This window comes from Anomaloglossus baeobatrachus, chromosome 4 (assembly GCF_048569485.1).
Source record: "Anomaloglossus baeobatrachus isolate aAnoBae1 chromosome 4, aAnoBae1.hap1, whole genome shotgun sequence".
Classification (NCBI taxonomy): domain Eukaryota; kingdom Metazoa; phylum Chordata; class Amphibia; order Anura; family Aromobatidae; genus Anomaloglossus; species Anomaloglossus baeobatrachus.
The window spans coordinates 678,949,793-678,972,382 of NC_134356.1; the positions used below are offsets into that span (position 1 = coordinate 678,949,793).

Genomic DNA, 22,590 nt, shown 5'->3' on the forward strand with positions numbered 1-22,590 from the left:
TTCCTTTAGAGATAAATCTTTATAATACTTAGTTGAGATTTGAGCAAAAAGAAGCAAGAACTTGGGAATTTAACTGTTTAGTTCATTTTTTACACTTTTTTTATTTTAATAAAACTATTTGGGTCTTCAATTTACTTAAAAAGCTGTAAAGTATGCTTTTATTGGCAAATAGTTAAAAAAGAGACAGAGACAGGTCTGATCTGAGGTTTCTTGGAACATGGAAAGAAGTAGTCGGCGTCATGAGAAATATAGATCTTCACTTATTTCATATATCTTACTATTTTTGAGTCTAACAAGAAAGACATTTGTATTGTAGATGGCAGTTATTCATTTTCACAATGATTTTAGACTTTTCTCAACCATAGATTTATAGGGATTTCCTTCTGAAGGAAGTTAAACATCTCTGTTTAATATTTATAAAATACATCGCTGTGAACAGGATTATAACCTGTGCAGGGAAAACCCCATTGGATATCAAGTCCAACGCCTTAACCACTCGGCCACCACAGCCAATCTGTACAGCAAGTTATCAGATGTTTTTGCAAAATTCACTTAAGAGTCAGGTCTAAAAGAAGGTGTTGGGTTAAGTTTACTTTGATTATATTGACAATATGGTCATAGGAAAGAAATCTTGCTTGACTTACTGATAGAGAAAGGTGTGATCTCATATCAGCATGAAGAAAATGATAAAAGCGTTATATCCTTGGGCATAATGAGATGTGGTCTACTAGATATTTTTTACTGTTCAATTTGTGATTTGCAACAGAATGCAACCAGGGAATTAATCTGTATATATTTTTTTTCTTTTTCATCAACTTTTTCTATATTTTGATTTCACTAAACATTCATGAGCTAAGTCCCATTTTTTCAAAGGTAAAACCCTGCACTCTGAACATAATTTGAACCATAATGCGGATTTCAAGTTTAACGTTCATGTAGCCATCGAGCCTTGTAGCCTTTTCTGATGGTTCTCCAATGTCTTTTGGAAATAGGTTTTTCTGCTTGTGGTTGAATGTGGTAATGGACTTTTGATTTGCAGATAGACGTTTTGGGCAGAGCATATTCAGAAACATAGACAGGTCTGACCAGAGCTTCCTGAGAAGAATAAAGGAAATCGCCAATGTCCTGGAAACGTCAAGTAATTTACATTTTAGTTTTAATTGTGAAACAAATTTAGTTCCAAAGATTAGAAAATGAAGGGTTCACCCATTTTTAAATCGGTTGATCCATTTTATGTGTAAAAATAAAAGTTTACTTTTTTTCAGAAGTTAGTCAAAGTGAACCTCAAGAGACAAGATTTTAACATGTGTGTTGAAAGTTTGATGGCTGCAAGTCCAATGTTTTAACCAGTGGGCCACCTCTGATCACAGTATACTGCTTATTTCATAGACTTTTTCTGGGAACTGCAATTTATAGGCAGAGTCTTGGAAGTAAGAGGGGTCTTCAATCTGCTTAGTAAGCTGTGGGGAAACTTCCTTGCCAACAAACTGCCTTACAGAAAGTCACAGGTTCCTGAAACTCTGTTTAACCCTCAACGGGATTACTGATTTCTGGAACATGGCCAAACAGCAGTTGGGCAGAAAGGTCATTGGAGCTCACACACCTCTGTCTGCCCTACGGGATATGCCCTTTATGTCTTTCCTTTCATTGACCTAAGATTACATAGTTCTTGATCTTGAAGTCAAACCCATTCCAAAAAGTTTCCTTTGGTATAACTTTGTCAAAACAATATCAAAACTGAAATAAACAGAACTGGATGTTTCCAAGGAGATTGACAATATCCATGTTCCCCTAAAAAGCTCTGATGAAACCTGTCTCGATTGCTGAATATGCTGTACCTCAAATGTCTATCAGCCTTTAAAAGTCCATTCCCACATTTGAAAGCAAGCATATAAACTGTGGGTCTGAAAAGATATTAGAGAACCATCGGCGAAGGCAAGTATTTCCATGGCCACATGGAGGTTAGACTTGAAATCCTCACATTGATTCAAAACATGTTCAGAATGTAGGGTTTTACCTTTGAAATGATGGAACATATTTGATTAAATTTTACTGAAATTATAGTATAGAAAAAGAAAATAAAATACTCAAATTAATTCCCTGGTTACATTCTTTGTGAAAAAAAACTTCAACAGTAAAATACATCTAGTAGACCAAATCTCTGTGTGTCCCAGGATATGAAGCTTTTATCGGCTTCTTTATATTGACCTCAGATTACACCTTATACTTTCAGTAAGTCAAGCAGTTTTTCTGCCCTGTGACCATGAGATAGAGATTCAAGAGAACTTAACCCAAAACCTTGTTTGATATCCTGCTCTAGAATGATCTTTGTAAAACATCTGATTTATTGTTGTTCGGGTTGTCTGTGATGGCCGAATGGTTAAGGTGTTGGACTCGAAATCCAATGGGGTTTCCCCACACAGGTTCAAATCCTGTTCACAGCGCTGACTTTTACACCCACACATATGAAGGAGAAAATTAATTTCCTTTAAAGATAAATCTCTATAATACTTGGTTGAGATTTGAGCAAAAAGAAGCAAGAACTTGGGAATTTAACTGTTTAGTTCATTTTTTCCACTTTTTTTTATTTTAATAAAACTTTATTTGGGTCTTCAATTTACTTAAAAAGCTGTAAAGTATGCTTTTATTGGCAAATAGTTAAAAAAGAGACAGAGAAGGGTCTGATCTGAGGTTTCTTGGAACATGGAAAGAAGTAGTCGGCGTCATGAGAAATATAGACCTTCACTTATTTCATATATCTTACTATTTTTGAGTCTAACAAGAAAGACATTTGTATTGTAGATGGCAGTTATTCATTTTCACAATGATTTTAGACTTTTCTCAACCATAGATTTATAGGGATTTCCTTCTGAAGGAAGATAAACATCTCTGTTTACTATTTATAAAATACATCGCTGTGAACAGGATTATAACCTGTGCAGGGAAAACCCCATTGGATATTAAGTCCAACTCCTTAACCACTCGGCCACCACAGCCAATCTGTACAGCAAGTTATCAGATGTTTTTGCAAAATTCACTTAAGAGTCAGGTCTAAAAGAAGGTGTTGGGTTAAGTTTACTATGATTATATTGACAATATGGTCATAGGAAAGAAATCTTGCTTGACTTACTGATAGAGAAAGGTGTGATCTCATATCAGCATGAAGAAAATGATAAAAGCGTTTTATCCTTGGGCATAATGAGATGTGGTCTACTAGATATTTTTTACTGTTCAATTTGTGGTTTGCAACAGAACGCAACCAGGGAATTAATCTGTATATATTTTTTTTCTTTTTCATCAACTTTTTCTATATTTTGATTTCATTAAACATTCATGAGCTAAGTCCCATTTTTTCAAAGGTTAAACCCTGCACTCTGGACATAATTTGAACCATAATGCGGATTTCAAGTTTAACGTTCATGTAGCCATCGAGCCTTGTAGCCTTTTCTGATGGTTCTCCAATGTCTTTTGGAAATAAGTTTTTCTGTTTGTGGTTGAATTGTGGGAATGGACTTTTGATTTGCAGATAGACGTTTTGGGCAGAGCATATCCAGAAACATAGACAGGTCTGATCAGAGCTTCCTGAGAAGAATAAAGGAAATCGCCAATGTCCTGGAAATGTCAAGTAATTTACATTTTAGTTTTAATTGTGAAACAAATTTAGTTCCAAAGATTAGAAAATGAAGGGTTCACCCATTTTTAAATCGGTTGATCCATTTTATGTGTAAAAATAAAGGTTTACTTTTTTTCAGAAGTTAGTCAAAGTGAACCTCAAGAGACAAGATTTTAACATGTGCGTTGAAAGTTTGATGGCTGAAAGTCCAATGTTTTAACCAGTGGGCCACCTCTGATCACAGAAGACTGCTTATTTCATAGACTTTTTCTGGGAACTGCAATTTATAGGCAGAGTCTTGGAAGTAAGAGAGGTCTTCAATCTTCTTAGTAAGCTGTGGGGAAGCTTCCTTGCCAACAAACTGCCTTACAGAAAGTCACCAGTTCCTGAAACTCTGTTTAACCCTCAACGGGATTACTGATTTCTGGAACATGACCAAACAGCAGTTGGGCAGAAAGGTCATTGGAGCTCACACACCTCTGTCTGCCCTACGGGATATGCCCTTTATGTCTTTCTTTCCATTGACCTAAGATTACATAGTTCTTGATCTCGAAGTCAAACCCATTCCAAAAAGTTTCCTTTGGTATAACTGTGTCAAAACAATATCAAAACTGAAATAAACAGAACTGGATGTTTCCAAGGAGATTGACAATATCCATGTTCCCCTAAAAAGCTCTGATGAAACCTTTCTCGATTGCTGAATATTCTGTACCTCAAACGTCTATCAGCCATTAAAAGTCCATTCCCACATTTGAAAGCAAGCATATAAACTGTGGGTCTGAAAATATATTAGAGAACCATCGGAGAAGGCAAGTATTTCCACGGCCACATGGATGTTAGACTTGAAATCCTCACATTGATTCAAAACATGTTCAGAATGTAGGGTTTTACCTTTGAAATGATGGAACATATTTGATTAAATATTACTGAAATCATAGTATAGAAAAAGAAAATAAAATACTCAAATTAATTCCCTGGTTACATTCTTTGTGAAAAAAAACTTCAACAGTAAAATACATCTAGTAGCCCAAATCTCTGTGTGTCCCAGGTTATGAAGCTTTTATCGACTTCTTTATATTGACCTGAGATTACACCTTATACTTTCAGTAAGTCAAGCAGTTTTTCTGCCCTGTGACCATGAGATAGAGATTCAAGAGAACTTAACCCAAAACCTTGTTTATGTCCTGCTCTAGAATGATCTTTGTAAAACATCTGATTTATTGTTGTTCAGGTTGGCTGTGAGGGCCGAGTGGTTAAGGCGTTGGACTCGAAATTCAATGGGGTCTCCCCACACAGGTTCAAATCCTGTTCACAGCGCTGTCTTTTACACCCACACATATGAAGGAGAAAATTAATTTCCTTTAGAGATAAATCTCTATAATACTATGGTTGAGATTTGAGCAAAAAGAAGCAAGAAACTTGGGAATTTAACTGTTTAGTTCATTTTTTACACTTTTTTTATTTTAATAAAACTTTATTTGGGTCTTCAATTTACTTAAAAAGCTGTAAAGTATGCTTTTATTGGCAAATAGTTAAAAAAGAGACAGAGACAGGTCTGATCTGAGGTTTCTTGGAACATGGAAAGAAGTAGTCGGCGTCATGAGAAATATAGACCTTCACTTATTTCATATATCTTACTATTTTTGAGTCTAACAAGAAAGACATTTGTATTGTAGATGGCAGTTATTCATTTGCACAATGATTTTGGACTTATCTCAACCATAGATTTATAGGGATTTCCTTCTGAAGGAAGTTAAACATCTCTGTTTATTATTTACAAAATACATCGCTGTGAACAGGATTATAACCTGTGCAGGGAAAACCCCATTGGATATCAAGTGCAACGCCTTATCCACTCGGCCACCACAGCCAATCTGTACAGCAAGTTATTAGATGTTTTTGCAAAATTCACTTTAAGCTGGGTTTACACACTGCAACATCTCAAACGACATCGCTGTAAGGTCACCGGTTTTGTGACGCAATAGCGATGTTGTTTGCGATGTTGCAGTGTGTGAATCCTATCAGCGACCTGGCCCCTGCTGTGAAGTTGTAATCGTTACAAATCGTTCAGGACCATTCCTAGGTCCTTTGTTTCCCGCTGTGCAGCATGAAGTTTCAGTGTGTGAAGTCTTTTCAGCGACTTTGTTAGCAACTTCCCTTTCAAAAGGCTGCTTATCAACGTCCCCAACAACCAGCTAGGTCGCTCTGCAGGTCCGGATCGCTGTTGAGTTGTTGGCCAGGTTTGCCTGTTTGAACGCTCACCAGAGACTTAGCAGAGACTTAGGGAGGTCGCTATTGCGTCACCAAACCGGTGACGTTACAGCGATGTCCTTTGCGATGTTGCAGCGTGTAAACCCAGCTTAAGAGTCAGGTCTAAAAGAAGGTGTTGGGTTAAGTTTACTTTGATTATATTGACAATATGGTCATAGGAAAGAAATCTTGCTTGTCTTACTGATAGAGAAAGGTGTGATCTCATATCAGCATGAAGAAAATGATAAAAGCGTTATATCCTTGGGCATAATGAGATGTGGTCCACTAGATATCTTTTACTGTTCAATTTGTGGTTTGCAACAGAATGCAACCAGGGAATTAATCTGTAGATATTTTTTTTCTTTTTCATCAACTTTTTCTATATTTTGATTTCACTAAACATTCATGAGCTAAGTCCCATTTTTTTAAAGGTAAAATCCTGCACTCTGAACATAATTTGAACCATAATGCGGATTTCCAGTTTAACGTTCATGTAGCCATCGAGCCTTGTAGCCTTTTCTGATGGTTCTCCAATGTCTTTTGGAAATAAGTTTTTCTGCTTGTGGTTGAATGTGGTAATGGACTTTTGATTTTGCGACAGACGTTTTGGGCAGAGCATATTCAGAAACATAGACCGGTCTGATCAGAGCTTCCTGAGAAGAATAAAGGAAATCGCCAATGTCCTGGAAACATCAAGTAATTTACATTTTAGTTTTCGTACTGTGTAGTTTTAATTATGAGACAAATTTAGACCCAAAGATTAGAAAATGAAAGGTTCACCCATTTTTAAATCGGTTGACCCTTTTTATGTGTGAAAATAAAGGTTTACTCTTTTTCAGACGTTAGTCGAAGTGAGACACAAGAGATAAGATTATAACATGTGCGTTGAAAATTTATTAGCCTCACGTCCAATGTTAATAAGCAGTAGGCCAACCCTTATCACAGGAGACTTCTGGTTTCATAGACATTTTCTCAGAACTGCAGTGTACAGGCAGAGTCTTGGAAGTAAGATGGGTCTTCTATTTGCTGAGGAAGCTATGGGGAGACTTTCTTGCCAGCAAACTGCCTTAAGGGTACTTTACACACTGCGTCATCGCTAGCGATGTGAAATTCTAGATCGCAATTGCGATCTTTGTAGATCGCACATAGGTCATTTTACGCATGTGCGATCTCGAGTTTCACATCACTAATGAGATTGCTAGCGATGTTGCAGTGTGTAAAGTACCCTGTAGGCTATGTGCGCATGCTGCGGATTTGCATTTTCGTTTTTATACTGTGTAGTTTCAATTATAACTCTTATAATATTCTCTTTATTTTTCAGTTTGCTATATTTCCCTACTAGTGAATGTAACTATACCCTTTTCACTTTTTTCACTTCTTTCCTTTTTCACTATTTTATGCATATAAATAATAGAATCCTTTTCACTATTTTCCTATATAATAGGTTTTCCCCGCAATGTGTAGTGTTCGGTTTGCATATTTCCCACACCGATGTTATATATTTAAGCACTTTATTAACTTTGAAGGTATTTGCTCATTTATTACCCCGCAAGGCTTTATATTATATACTGATAATTTCATATTAAGATAATTATTGTCTATTCATGACATATATCATGAAATTGAAGGTAGTTTTATCCACCTATAGATCATGGGCTGTCATTTTCAGTATTATATAATGATGTTAACCCCATAGTTTCCATATTTTTTTTAAATAACTATGATAGTTTTGATCGGGATAATTAGTCCTATTTTCCGTAGTAAGAGCCTTTTTGCTTTGTAGTATATTACTAATACTTTTTTGTAACAAATTTATTTACCATTGTTATCATCAATAATCAATCATTCATTAATTCATTTTGGTGCAAGAATATAAATATTTATGGATTGTTTCTTCATACAGAAAGTTTTCCAGTTGTAATGAGAGTCTTTCTTTATAAAAATACCTGTGACTTCTGTTGATATTCCCAACACCTCTATAATAGGTAAATGTATTTTCATTTTTTGTATGAGTATGATACTGTATGCATATATTAAAAAAAATCTTTTTGTAGTTAATGACATTATGTAATGTCTCTAAACAAATATTGCATGTAAAGTTTTTGTAATGTGATGCTAACAGTCTGTTATATTGTTTCATTATGTACAGTAACAGTGATCGAAGAAGGCTTTGGCCGAAAGGTTTTGAATGTTACTTGGAATGTCACAATATATAAAGAAATAGAAAAAATAATATATTTTGAGTGCCGGAGTTTGTTCTATTATATTACTTATTTTTTCTCCTGAGCACCAAACAATAAAACGGTGAGCTGAGCCATACTCTATTTTTTTTTTGTTTTTTTTTTCATTCCCACATTCAAACATGGTGGCACGGTGGGTCAGTGGTTAGCACTGCAGTGTTTGGGTCCTGGGTTCAAATCCCCTCAAGGACAACATCTGTTAGGAGTTTGTGTGTTTTCCCTGTGTTTGCGTGGGTTTCCTCTGGGTTCTCTGATTTCCTCCCACACTCAAAAGACATACAGATAGGGACTCTAAATTGTGAGCCCCAATGGGGAAAGTGTTGCCAATGTATGTAAAGCGCTGTGGCATTAATAATGCTATATAAAATTATTATTATTATTATCCCAAGAGCTTGTCCATGTCTTTACTCCTCAGGAACCTGAGATCAGAGCTGTCACTGTCTGTAAAGCAATTTTCTGGCATTGAATCCTCCCCACAGCTTTTTCAGCAAATATGAGGGGCTGCTGATAAGTCTTTGGCTTTAGCCAGAAAGAAACGATATAGGATGATGAAACTTTACATTTATTTCACATACTCTCCACTGATCACAACACACTTCTTACATCGGTATTCCAAGTTCTGTAAGCCTAGCAAAAAGAAGGATTTTGCTTGTGCCTCAAACCAGGCATCAGTAGCAGCCATGGCATCAGAAATGATGTGAAATTTTGGTACCCTTGAGGTGTTTCTTCAGGTTTGGAAACAGATGATAGTCGGAGGGAGCTACGTCTGGTGAATAAGGTGGGTGGGCAACCAGTTGGAAGCCCAGCTCTGCCAGTTTTGCTGTGGTCGCTTGTGCAGTGTGAGCGGAGGTGTTGTCTTGCAGGAACAAGATTCCTTTGGACAGCTTGCTGCGCCTTTTGGCCTTCAGAGCTGCCTTCAATTTGTCTAAACTTCAAGATAATACCTTGCTTTGATGGTGGAACCCTTTTGAAAGTAGTCCACTAGCAGCACATCCTCCTTATCTCAGAACACAGACACCATCACCTTACTGGCTGATTTTTGTACCCTTAACTTCTTTGGACGAGGAGAACCACTGTGCATTCACTCTTTTGACTGCTCCTTATTTCAGGGTCATACAAATTAATCTAGGTCTCATCTATATATTGACCAGTTAATCCAGGAAGTTGTTATCAGTCCGGAAACACTGACAAATGGACCGGGAAGTTTTCACTGACATGCTTCTCTGATCTGTTGTCAGACATTTGGGGACCCACTTTGCAGATCGCTTCCTCATGTCCAAATGTTCATGGATAATGACACAAACATGCGAAGTCCCCATGATGTCCGCTATTGCTTTAGCTGAAATTCGTCGATTCTTTAATATGAGGTTGTGCAAAGCATCAACGAGCTCCGGAATAACAACCACTTTCACTCGTCCAGGACATTCCTCATCATTGGTGCTGAAGTGGCCCGTTTTAAATTTGTCAACCCAGTTTTTAACTGTGGAATATGAAGGGCATTGATCCCCCAATGTCTGCAACATATCACCATGAAAGTCCTTCACAGACTTTAATTGCAGAAACAAGAATTTTATCACTTCTCTGCTCTCAGTTGCTTAGAACATTGCATTAGACTTCGCAATTTTGTTTTCCTGTGTGTGTAGAACACTGTTGCCATAAGCAACAAACACAACATTTTGAAAACATATATTAGACACATAAGGCTTTCTTGTGATGTAAAATTCATTACCATAGAAACAAAAAAGATCACAAACCCAAAGACTTGTCAGCAGCCCCTCATAGAAGACTAGAGTTGAGCGCGGTTCGCGGTTCGAGGTTCTCCAGTTCTAGGCTCGAGTGATTTTGGGGCCTGTTCTAGATCGAACTAGAACTCGAGCTTTTTGCAAAAGCTCGATAGTTCTAGAAACGTTCGAGAACGGTTCTAGCAGCAAAAAAACAGCTAATTCCTAGCTGGCTTTCCGCTGTAATAGTGTAAGTCACTCTGTGACTCACACTATTATGACATTTCAGTGTATAGTGTGCGTGAACAGCGCCTTCAGATCACTCCTGTTTGTATAATGGTGATCGCCATTTTTTTTTTTTTTTTCCTTGTCTTCCTTCCCTAAGCGCGCGCGTCTTGTGGAGCGGGCCAGCATGTCAGCCAATCCCAGACACACACACAGTTAAGTGGACTTTTAGCCAGAGAAGCAACGGCATGTGTGATAGGATGTCCATGTCACATGTCCCTGCATTATAAAACCGGACATTTTCCTCCAGGACGCCATTATCTCTTCTGCGTCCTTGGTGTCAGACATCACTGGCGCAGCTCCGTCCTGAGTCCTATCGCCGATACTGCTGTATGCGCTCCATACACAGCGCTAGACAGCTTAGGGAGAGCACTTTTAGGGACAGTCCTTTTAAGGGCTCAAACCGGCAGGGTCAGAGCCATAGGTGACAGGTCCTGAAAACAGCGACAGCGTCTGTGTAGCTAAGGTCAGGGATTTCGTCGCTGCATTTCCCCATTAGGAGGGAATAGAAAGGCAGGCCTCCATTCCTCTACCCAGAGCCCCACAATCCTGGCACTGTACCCTCCTGTCCTCTGCACACTTCAACTCTTTTTAACTAAGCCATTATGCTAGCAAACAGTCAGTGTACCTAGTGGCATCCTAAACGTGTCTATTGTACTTTTGTCTAGTCACACTATTGCAAAGATATTTGCAGCACGTCTGCCTGCATTGCACACTCAAACTCTTTTTAACTAAGCCATTATACTAGCAAATAGTCAGTGTACCTAGTGGCATCCTAAACGTGGCTATTGTACTTTTGTGTAGTCACACTAGTGGAAAGATATTTGCAGCACGTCTGCCTGCATTGCACACTCCAACTCTTTTTAACTAAGCCATTATACTAGCAAACAGTCAGTGTACCTAGTGGCATCCTAAACGTGGCTATTGTACTTTTGTGTAGTCAAACTAGTGGAAAGATATTTGCAGCACGTCTGCCTGCATTGCACACTCAAACTTTTTTTAACTAAGCCATTATACTAGCAAACAGTCAGTGTACCTAGTGGCATCCTAAACGTGGCTATTGTACTTTTGTGTAGTCAAACTAGTGGAAAGATATTTGCAGCACGTCTGCCTGCATTGCACACTCCAACTCTTTTTAACTAAGCCATTATAATGGCAAACAGTCAGTGTACCTAGTGGCATCCTAAACGTGGCTATTGTACTTTTGTGTAGTCAAACTAGTGGAAAGATATTTGCAGCATGTCTGCCTGCATTGCACACTCCAACTCTTTTTAACTAAGCCATTATACTAGCAAACAGTCAGTGTACCTAGTGGCATCCTAAACGTGGCTTTTGGACTTCTGTATAGTCCCACTAGTGCACAGATATTTGCAGCACGTCTGCCTGCATTGCACACTCAAACTCATTGTTACTAAGCCATTATACTAGCAAACACTCAGTGTACCTAGTGGCATACAAGAAGTGGCTGTTGGACTCCATTAGTGCCCCACTGGTGCAAATCTATGTGCAGCACCTCTGCATGACACCCTCCTGCTCTGTTTTTAATGAGCTATAATGATAACAAAAAATACTGCCATTTAGTGGCATCATAGAACTGGCTGTTGTATTCCATTAGTGCCCCACTGGTGCCAAGCTATTTCTAGCACCTCTACATGACACCCTCATGCACATTTTGCTACGCTAATGTTATAGCAAACTCAGGGAATTCATTGCTGCATTTGATAATTCGGAGGGATAGAAAGTGAGGCTTCCTTTAGCTTTTCCTTCTGTTCATAGACAGCATCTCCAAGTTCCCACCCGAAGAGCAATTTCTCCTCCACGTCTAAGTGTGGAGAGGCAGCTAGTGCGCATGCGTGTGCCGATTTACCCCAGCTGCAGCATAACTACAGTGTTTCGCCTAGTGAGTATGCTCAGCCTGACTGTGCCATTCCTGATGCTAAGTCTTCATTTCGGGATACAGCGCATGCTCCCACACTAAGTGTGAAAAGCCTCTTTGCACAGGTACTTGCATTCCGTGCCGGGTCTAAGTCCTGTTTTGTGCCTAGACACCATGCTAAAGCTGATAGTCTTTTTTCAGAGACTGTATTTCATGCTACTGAGCATGCTCAGGCACTTACTGCATCAGAGACTAGGTCCGGTAATGAACTCTTTGGCCCTGCCCCTGATGTGGGGGTCCCATATAGACCACAGGGCATCAGGTGTCCTCCCAAATGGCTTGCAGAGGCCCACCCCTATGACTTGTCACCGCATTATTGATGGTCAGACGATGACTGGTGAGGTGTTTGGGTCATGGCAGCCATGAGGTCATCATTGAAGTTGCGGTTCCAAATAGGACGCTAGTTATGCCACTCATGACGTGTCACTCTACTTTTGTCTCCAGGAGGTGCATTGTGGTTCACCCTGGTTTGGGGCGGACCCAGGTTATAAAAGGGGCTGGAGCCAACAAGGAGGTGCACAGTCTTCTATTATGCTCCGAAAGAGCACACTTCCATGTGTTGAACCCATTGCGGCTTTAGGCCACAGGTAGGCAGGGATAGGGTGTCGATGCAGGCCACCACCACAGTTGGTAACGCAGAACGGTTAAGACCAGCTCCTGTCCTACCAGTCCTGCTTGTGCAGCCCAGTGGCATTAACAGGCCTGCTGCTGCTGATGCGCCTGCTGTCCACAGGTGTGGCCCCTACGCACACGGTCAGCGTACTCAATGGCCCCTGTGTTGTTAACAGGGAGTTCCTGGGCTGGGTGGGCATGTGGACCCTGTGACGCTAACAGGGCTCCCAGTCTCCAGATCCGAATGGCGTCTAACTCAGTTCAGGCTACTATTAGTTTCATAGCCACACAGCTCTGTATCCTCCACCAAACCTTCCAGTTGCCAACCTCTCCTTTTCCAACTGGGAGCACGGTGGACACTGACTGCTGATGGGGATATATACCTTTCTCTTTCTTTTCTTATTAATTTTCGTTATATAGCGGTAACATAGTATATACCACTTTATCAAAATCTGCCAGTCCCACTGTAACAGATGGTGTTTCTTCAGCAAATGTTACTGTTGCTTAACCACCAAATCCACGGACCAAAACTTTTTTCCCCTTTCCAACACACCTGTTCCCCTTTCCACCAGCATCTGTCCTTTTTCAACTCATTTTGGGATATGACCAAAAGTGCAACTCTGCAGGGACACCGTACTCAACGCCATCTCAGCACAGCAGCCAGCCCTCGGTCCCTCAGATGTGGACAAGTAAAAGACCATTTCCTCCTATCCATGACAAAGTGTTGAGATTCACTCTGTGCAGCACTGGTGTTTAGTGGAAAAGCAGATCTAAGATTGCGTACCACATTCTGCAGATACTCCTGTACACGTGCGTCCATTTCTATGGCAGGAATTATTTCGCCAAATTTTGTCTTGTACCAGGGATCTAACAGTGTGGCAACCCAGTATTCTGGATTACTTTGAATTCGTACAATCCGAGGGTCATGTTGTAGGTAGTGCAGCAAGAAGGCGCTCATGTGTCTTGTGCATCCAGGAGGACCAAGTCCTTGGTGTGTTGGTGGCAGAGAGGTGAGAATCGTGCCTCCTTCCTCTGCCCTCTCCCCACAACCTCGCACAACCGAAATGTGAGCAAGCTCTCACTCATCTGCTGAGTCTTCCATGCCCATCGCCAGTTCGTCCTCCATTTCTTCATGGGCTCCTGCACCTTCTTCAACACTTTTTGCTGATACTATGCGCCCTTGTTAATCCCTCTCCCTCACCATGACTGCCGCATAGGTGCCGCTGACCATCTGGACCTCGTAGATCTTGTTATCCCTTCCGCATATGACTCCTCCTGTACTTCCTCCCCTTCCTCTTGTCCCAACACCTGACTCCGAATAATAATTACAGTGTGCTCCATCATGTAGATGACCAGAATTGTCACGCTGAGAATGACATTGCCAGTGCTAAACATCTTCGTCGACATTTGTAAACTGTGTAGCAGGGTGCATAGGTCCTTGATCTGACACCACTCCAGCAGCGTGATCTGCACCACCTCTGGATCAAGTTATCCCAGGCTATATGTCATAACGTTTTGCAGCAGGGTTCGGCGGTGCTGCCACAAACGCTGCAACATGTGCAGATTCAAATTCCTGCGTGTCGGCACATCGCATTTCAGGCGTTTAACCACCAGACCTAAAGACTTCTGTAGTGACGAAAGTTGTTGAGCTGCTGTGTGCGCACGATGGAAGTGAGCACATAGCGAGCGTGCCCGCTGCACAAGGCCATGTAGGCCGGGATGGTGTTTTAAAAATTGCTGGAGAATTAGGTTCAACACGTTAGCCATACAAGGCACGTGTGTCACATTGCCCTGACGATGGCCCGCAGCCAGGTTTGCATCATTGCCGCACACGGCTGTTAAGTCACCAACGGAGTACGCTCCGTCAATTTGTACTCCGGTCGCCAGGTGACAACGTGTTCCTTTCATGCATAGTGCTGATGATGGGAGAGGAGTCGATGCCAGCGGCGCAGGTGGACGCAGGTTATGCTCACCCACTGGGCTGCATTACCTTGACAGATGCAGAATCTCTTGCTGAATGTAGCTGGTGGGTATCTCACAGATGAAATACCATCATTCAGCTACAACCAATGGGAAGACACCACACCCTTTTTTATGCCCATCCTGTCTGCAGACCACTGCCAGACATAGCTATGAACCTCTTGTTACTGTTACCCCCAGTTCAGTTTTATGAGTTTGTGTGCTTGTTACCTGACTACTTTTCCTGCTTGCTGTTTATGTACCTTGTTGGCCGATCCGCATTTCACCTCTGCTTGTTTTCTGATTAAGTCCTGGCCGTCCCATTCTGTTCCTGTTCCTCAATTAATGTTTTGACCCTGCCTGACTACTATTCTCTGGAACTGCAGCCTTCCACAGGTATTAATCACCTTGGGCCCTGTCTAATTCCTAATCCCTGTATAGGGGTTAAAGGGTTTCAGGGTTCTAGGGGTCCTGCTTGGTGAGTGGCTTCCCTCTAGCCTATCATTTACAGCCCATCTGAGTGTGTGGATCAAGGAAGGCATTACACCGTGCTCTCTGCAGAAGGCCATGTGGGCCAGGATAGTGCTTTAAAAATTGCTGGACAACCAGGTTCAACACGTGAACCACACAAGGCACGTGTGTCACATTGTCACAGCGAAGGGCCGCACCCATGTTTGCATCATTGTCGCACCCGGCCTTACCTGGCTGCTGGTTGAGTGGAGACAACCATTGATGAAACTCGGTCTCCAGAGCTAACCGTCCACAACTTCTCAGCGGTGTGACTCACATTTCCCATACATTTCAAAGTAAACCTTTGACCGCCTGATGGCATTGAGCTCTGCTGCCAGCATAGTAAGGAGGTGTGTGGTATTCCTTGTGCGCAGTTACAAGGAAGGGTGGCCTGACCACACAGGGTTTGCGCCAAGGTGAAGGACCCACACGAGGTTGAAGAGGCAGAAGCAGTGTATTAACTTCTACATACAGAAGAAGGATTGAAACAACTCGTGGGGACGGCAAGACTTGTACAGCAGACCCTTCTCCATCTCTCCCCACAGTAACCCATTGCCCAGTTAGCGACATGTAACGCCCCTGTCCATGCTTACTGGGCCAATTATCTGTGGTGAAATGCACCCTGTCACACAGAGTTTCTCAAGGAATCAGTGATGTTTAGTGCGACATGCTGGTGTAGCGCGTGCACGCCTTTGTTGGAGAAGGAGTGGCGCCTGGGCATCGGCTCTTGGGGCACTGCGATGGGCATAAGGTCTCAAAAATCCTCGGTTAAAAAGGTTGGAAAGGCAGCATTTTGGTAGCCAACAGTTTCCAGATGCTGAAAGTAAACCTCTAAGCCATGTCATGCCCTTCTAAAAGCATGTAAAACACAGCGAGGGGACTCCAACCACAGTCTCCCTCGTTGCCACTAACTGGGCCACACACACCCCACTTGACTGGCATCGGTTGAGCCCCCTTTTGAAAAAGAAAAAGATGCTTTTCATGAAGCACTCTCAAAAATACGCGTGCCTTTCCCGTCCCCTGGCTGACCCAGGGGAAGAAAAGTCCTCTGAGAGCCATGACTTGTTCATCTTGGTTCTTTTAGAAACACAGCGAGGGGACTCCAACCACAGTCTCCCTCGTTGCCACTAACTGGGCCACACACACCCCACTTGACTGGCATCGGTTGAGCCCCCTTTTGAAAAAGAAAAAGATGCTTTGCATGAAGCACTCTCAAAAATACGCGTGCCTTTCTCGTCCCCTGGCTGACCCAGGGGAAGAAAAGTCCTCTGAGAGCCATGACTTGTTCATCTTGGTTCTTTTAGAAACACAGCGAGGGGACTCCAACCACAGTCTCCCTCGTTGCCACTAACTGGGCCACACACACCCCACTTGACTGGCATCGGTTGAGCCCCCTTTTGAAAAAGAAAAAGATGCTTTGCATGAAGCACTCTCAAAAATACGCGTGCCTTTCCCGTCCCCTGGCTGACCCAGGGGAAGAAAAGTCCTCTGAGAGCCATGACTTGTTCATCTTGGTTCTTTTAGAAACACAGCGAGGGGACTCCAACCACAGTCTCCCTCGTTGCCACTAACTGGGCCACACACACCCCACTTGACTGGCATCGGTTGAGTCCCCTTTTGAAAAAGAAAAAGATGCTTTGCATGAAGCACTCTCAAAAATACGCGTGCCTTTCCCGTCCCCTGGCTGACCCAGGGGAAGAAAAGTCCTCTGAGAGCCATGACTTGTTCATCTTGGTTCTTTTAGAAACACAGCGAGGGGACTCCAACCACAGTCTCCCTCGTTGCCACTAACTGGGCCACACACACCCCACTTGACTGGCATCGGTTGAGCCCCCTTTTGAAAAAGAAAAAGATGCTTTGCATGAAGCACTCTCAAAAATACGCGTGCCTTTCCCGTCCCCTGGCTGACCCAGGGGAAGAAAAGTCCTCTGAGAGCCATGACTTGTTCATCTTGGTTCTTTTAGAAACACAGCGAGGGGACTCCAACCACAGTCTCCCTCGTTGCCACTAACTGGGCCACACACACCCCACTTGACTGGCATCGGTTGAGCCCCCTTTTGAAAAAAGAAAAAGATGCTTTGCATGAAGCACTCTCAAAAATACGCGTGCCTTTCCCGTCCCCTGGCTGACCCAGGGGAAGAAAAGTCCTCTGAGAGCCATGTCCACATTGTCAGTGGACAGACACGTGTGCTTATCTGCCAGCAGACCCCCAGCAGCACTGAAGACAGGTTCCGAGAGAACGCTGGCTGCAGGACACGACAAGATCCCCAAGGCGTACGTGGCAAGCTCAGGCAATTTATCCAGATTGGAAGCCTAAAATGAGCAGGGCTCAAGTTGCACAATAATGGAATCGATGTTTCCTTGCATATACTCATATATCTGTGTGTCCTCCTCTTTTTCCTTGTCCAGCTCTTTTGTTTTCGCATGAGTATATGTCCTTGTCACTTTCCAATGTGTTTGTGTTGTGTTGTGAGTTGTTTATCACCTTTTGGACACCTTTGAGGGTGTTTTCTAGGTGTTTTTATGTGTTTGTGATTGCGTGCCATTGTTTCCTATGCAGTTCGAGTTCGGTTCGTCGAACGTTCGACGAGCCGACCTCGAACGGGACCTCCGTTCGGCGAACCGACCTCGAGCCGAACCGGGACCGGTTCGCTCATCTCTATAGAAGACCCATCTTACTTCCAAGATTCTGCCGATAAGATAAACTGCCGTTCCAAGAAAATGTCTATGAATCAGAGTTCTAGTGTCATCCATTTTGACCAACTGGTTAAAGAATTGTCTTAAAAAAATATATTTTATTTAAATTGTTGGTCAAAAAAAACTACTTAAAACATATATAAAAACATATGTGGTAGGTCAGGATAAACACAGTGAATAAAGGGCTTAATATTGGACACAAAATGCAGGAAAAAAACAGCTAAAAGTATAAATATATAGGAAAATCTCCTTTATAGATCATACAAAAATTCAGTTGTATTTAAACTTTGGTTGGTTCAATAAATAAAGAAACAGGAGTATCAGCATTAAATAGAAGTGTCACATGTATAATAATTACAAAAAGTTGATAATTAAATTAATTTAAAGACAAAGTGTCTAGTGCATAGTAATTAATTGGCATAAAAATGCAAATTTAAAGTGACACGTGCGTAGTTATACTCACAAAATACTAGAGGGTTCTGTGATCTGAAGGTGTCGGGTGTGTAAGAAATCTCCAGACCAATAAATAAATATATATATTAATTATTAAAGTGCCAATAAATGAGCAAATACCTTCAAAGTTAATAAAGTGCTTAAATATATAACATCGGTGTGGGAAATATGCAAACCCAACACTACAAATCACACAATTCCCCCTTAGAATAAAACATGTACAGATACTCCCATAGAGAAAGCTTTCTCATAAAAATAGCAGCGCATGTGTGAACTAAAGTCCAACCATTCTTTGCATAGTGAATAAAGGCATAATTACCCATGTCAATACAGCCACTGTACAGAGTTACACTGACACGTTTCGCTACAGCTTCATCATGAGGGCTACATGAAACTACACAGTAGAGATGAGCCACCCCCTAGTGTTCAAGTTTGGTTTGGTTCGTCGAACCCCATTGAAAACAAAGGAAGGCAAACACAAACAAACACATTATATGTATACACATACAGTTAATAATAAACATTGCCATTACACTTACAATTCCCGCGACACGTCCTGCACTCTGTCTCCTGATGCTTCTCCTTCCGATCATCGCTGTGTCCTCCCGGTAATGATGATTGGACCTTTCCGTGATATCATAGTATGTGACCAGTCACATGTGTATTATCTCATTGGCTAGAGACTGGTCACATGGCTATGACGTCATGCTAGGTCCTGTCAGTGCATCTCTCCGGTACGCGGTGCTCGTTCAAGCATCTCCCTACTCAGTATACTCGGTGAAATGCTCTGGCACATGGTTGGCTCCCCGTTCCTGCATGTCGGCGCTCTTTACAGAGTCAGCCCACATGCAGGGACTGGATGCCACAGACGGTGAATAGCGGCGCTGGGAATCAGTTGATCGGAGATCACCCCAGCACTACCGCACTCATTATCATCCCCGCACACTTGCAAGCACTACCTGAGTGAAGTCTCCAGTGACAGCGCGGCTCACTTCAGTTGCTGCATGGACCTGACACAGAGTGGTCATGTTCTACAGCGCTCCCTGTCAGCTTCATGTAGCAGAGCTGAAAGAGTTGTGTGGATTACTTCAGACCTGGAGGGGTAATTGGGGATTAATAAAGTGGTAAAAGAGGGGTTTTTTTGTCTTTTATTCCAAATAAAGGATTTTTCGTTGTGTGTATTTATTTACTTTCACTTACAGGTTAATCATGGAAGGTATCTCGGGGAGACGCCTGCCATGATTAACATAGGACTTAGTGGCAGCTATAAGCTGCCATTTAACTCCTTATTACCCCGATTGCCACTGCACCAGGGCAATTCGGGATGTGCTGGGTAGAGTCCCGGTACTGTCGCATATAATGGATGCGGCAATTCCGGGCGGCTACTGGCTGATATTGTTAGAGTGGTGGGCTCCCCATAACATGGCACTCCCTATCCTGACAATACCAGTCTTCAGCCGTGTGGCTTTATCTTGGCTGGTATCAAAATTGGGGGGACCGCAGTTTTTTCTTTAAATTATTTATTTATTTATTTTAATGCACGATATAGATTCGCCCACCGGCGGGTGTGATTGGTTGCAGTGAGACAGCTGTCACTCAGCGTGGGGGCATGTCTGACTGCCAGGGCCGGATTATAGGCGGGGCAGGCGGGGCTCCAGCCCAGGGGCCCCCACCAAAAGAGCTTCTAAGGGGGCCCCCACCATACTTGGCACTAAGCACCTGTCAGCATTTTTTTTTTCTTCACACCCTCTCCCCCTCCGTAAAGACAGTCTAATAAATCAGCTGTGTTTTCGGGGGGGATGGGGTGTTGGAGCACCGCTATTTGCATCTGCATAAACAAACTGCCGGCACAGGACGATGATTGACCCCGGAAGTACCAGCGACCTCTTGCACTTCCGGGGTCAGAGGTGTGCTAATGCTCCCTGCTATGTGCTGCGGCCCAGCGAGGGGCGGGGGCAGCTGCCCCCCCCCTAGAAGCAGGGGCACGGTGTGGTGGGCTGCTGTATCTGCTGTCCCCGCTGCTCTCCTCTACAGTGTGTACATGCCAGGCTAGCAGGAGCAGGAGGCAGCGCGCTGTGCCGGCTCTGCTGTGTGCCAGCATGTACACTGCAGAGGAGCGCAGCAGAGCCGATGACCGCAGCTTCCTCTTTACGTTCCTATTCAAATGTATTTGCATCTTTCAGACGTAAATACATTTGAACAGCGCACCGGGACTGGGCCCCGCCCCCGACGTGCAGCAACGTGATGAGATCACCACCTTGCTGACGTCATCACAGTGCTGCAGGCGCGTGCCACACAGGGGACATGAGGAAGCCAGCGCTCCATGAAGGAGCTGAAGAGACAGGTTTAATTAATGGGGATGAATGAGGAGGGGCTGAGGACACATAACGGGGAACATTTGTGAAGGAACACAGCTCTGTGACAGGCAGAGGAAGAGTACTGTATTCCGAGGGAGGGGGGGCAGAGGCAGGAGTGTGTAGGGATGGGGCAGTGTAATTTGTGTGTGTAGGGGGTGATGAGGGTTGTATTGTGTGTGGGGGGAGGGGTAATGGAGGGTGCATTGTATTGTGTGTGGGGGGAGGGGTAGTGGAGGGTGCATTGTATTGTGTGGGGGGAGGGGTAATGGAGGGTGCACTGTATTGTATGTGGGGGGAGGGGTAATGAAGGGTGTATTGTGTGTGGGGGGAGAGGTAATGAGGGGTGCATTGTATTGGGTGTGTGGGGAGGGGTAATGAGGGGTGCATTGTATTGTGTGTGGGGGGAGGGGTAATGGGGGGTGCATTGTATTGTGTCTGTGGGGGGTGCATTTTATTGTGTGTGGGGGGAGGGGTAATGGGGGGTGCATTGTATTGTGTGTGAGTGTGTGTAGGGGGTGATAGGGGGTGCATTGTATTGTGTGTGTGTGTGTAGGGGGTGATAGGGGGTGCATTGTATTGTGTGTGTGTGTGTGTGTGTGTAGGGGGTGATAGGGGGTGCTTTCTAGTGTGTGTGTGTGTGTGTGTGTGTCAGAGCGGTGTGTGTAAGAAGCAGTACTGTGTGTGTATATATGAATTAGAGCAGTCTGTGCGCCCCCCCAGAACTATATGGGTTCCCCAGAGCGCTATGTCACCCATCCCAGTAATGAGTACACCACCAGAGCTGTTTGCCACTCCAGTAATGTCTATGCCCCCTGCCCCTCCTGTAATGTGTATATTGTAGCCCCCAGCCCCTCCTGTGATGTATATACAGCAGTGCAGTCATGTCTGTTAGTGACAGCCATCGTGAAACACAGCCACACGTCCTGAAGGAGCTGGACGGAAACAAGCGGGAGAGGTGAGTGAGGCTACTGGCGACTTCCCCATATTAATACCTGTAATACCTGCTCATGCGCACGTAACTGAATATTCTGCAGCGATTTGACAGCACATGTGCGCGTCAAATCGCTGCAGAAACACTGCATAATGGATGCAGTTTTTCTGTACAAAAAAATCCGATTTCCTGCACTCTGGCTGCTTCCCCCACCATAGACAGAGTGGGAGCTGCATCCATAGCGCGCGGAATAATTGACATGCTCATTTTATGAACGCACAGATTTGGGTCAACATTTTAGCACCCAAATCGCTGCGTTCATAAAAGCAGTGTGCGCACGTATCATGCGCAATCTTCATAGATTGTGCAGGGGATGCAGGACGCATGCATTTACACTGCAGTGCTATACGCAGCGTAAATGCATGTAAGTACGCAATGTGCGCATGAGCCCTAATGCGTCTGTGTCTGCATGTATGTCAGTGTATATGACCGTGCATATATTTATCTGTTTATATGTATTTTTCTGAATTTGTCTTCAAATATGTATATGTACCTATGCCTGTATGTGTATGTGCGTGTCTGTGTGTGGATGGGGTCCACTGAGACTCTTTCACCCGGAGGCCACAGAAACCTGGAGCCGGCCCTGGCTGCCTTAACATTGGGATCAATAAAAAATATGTGACTAAAGTGGGCTTTACACGCTACAATATATCTAACGATGTGTCGGCTGGGTCACGTAACGTACATCCGGCATCGTTAGTGATATTGTAGTGTGTGACAGCTACGAGCGACCCTAATTGTGTGTTAAAACGTTGATCGCATACACGTCGTTCATTTTCTAAAAATTGAACATCTGGTTGTTCATCGTTCTTGAGGCAGCACACGTCGCACCGTGTGACACCCCGGGAACGATGAACACAGCTTACCTGCGTCCCGCCGGCAATGCGGAAGGAAGAAGGTGGGCGGGATGTTTATGTCCCGCTCATCTCCGCCCCTCCGCTTCTATTGGCCGGCCGCTGTGACGCC

At 43.3% G+C, this 22,590-nt stretch overlaps 4 non-coding genes across 4 annotated transcripts; 2 read left to right on the forward strand and 2 right to left on the reverse strand.

Moving 5' to 3' along the window:
- Positions 1-427: 427 nt before the first annotated feature.
- Positions 428-510, reverse strand: TRNAS-UGA (transfer RNA serine (anticodon UGA)). Its single transcript has one exon. It is a non-coding gene; the product is annotated as a tRNA-Ser (tRNA).
- Positions 511-2,362: 1,852 nt separating this feature from the next.
- TRNAS-CGA (transfer RNA serine (anticodon CGA)) lies at positions 2,363-2,444 on the forward strand. The gene has a single exon. It is a non-coding gene; the product is annotated as a tRNA-Ser (tRNA).
- Positions 2,445-2,913: 469 nt separating this feature from the next.
- On the reverse strand, positions 2,914-2,996 carry TRNAL-UAA (transfer RNA leucine (anticodon UAA)). Its single transcript has one exon. It is a non-coding gene; the product is annotated as a tRNA-Leu (tRNA).
- Positions 2,997-4,848: 1,852 nt separating this feature from the next.
- Positions 4,849-4,930, forward strand: TRNAS-CGA (transfer RNA serine (anticodon CGA)). Its single transcript has one exon. It is a non-coding gene; the product is annotated as a tRNA-Ser (tRNA).
- The last annotated feature ends 17,660 nt before the right edge of the window (positions 4,931-22,590 follow it).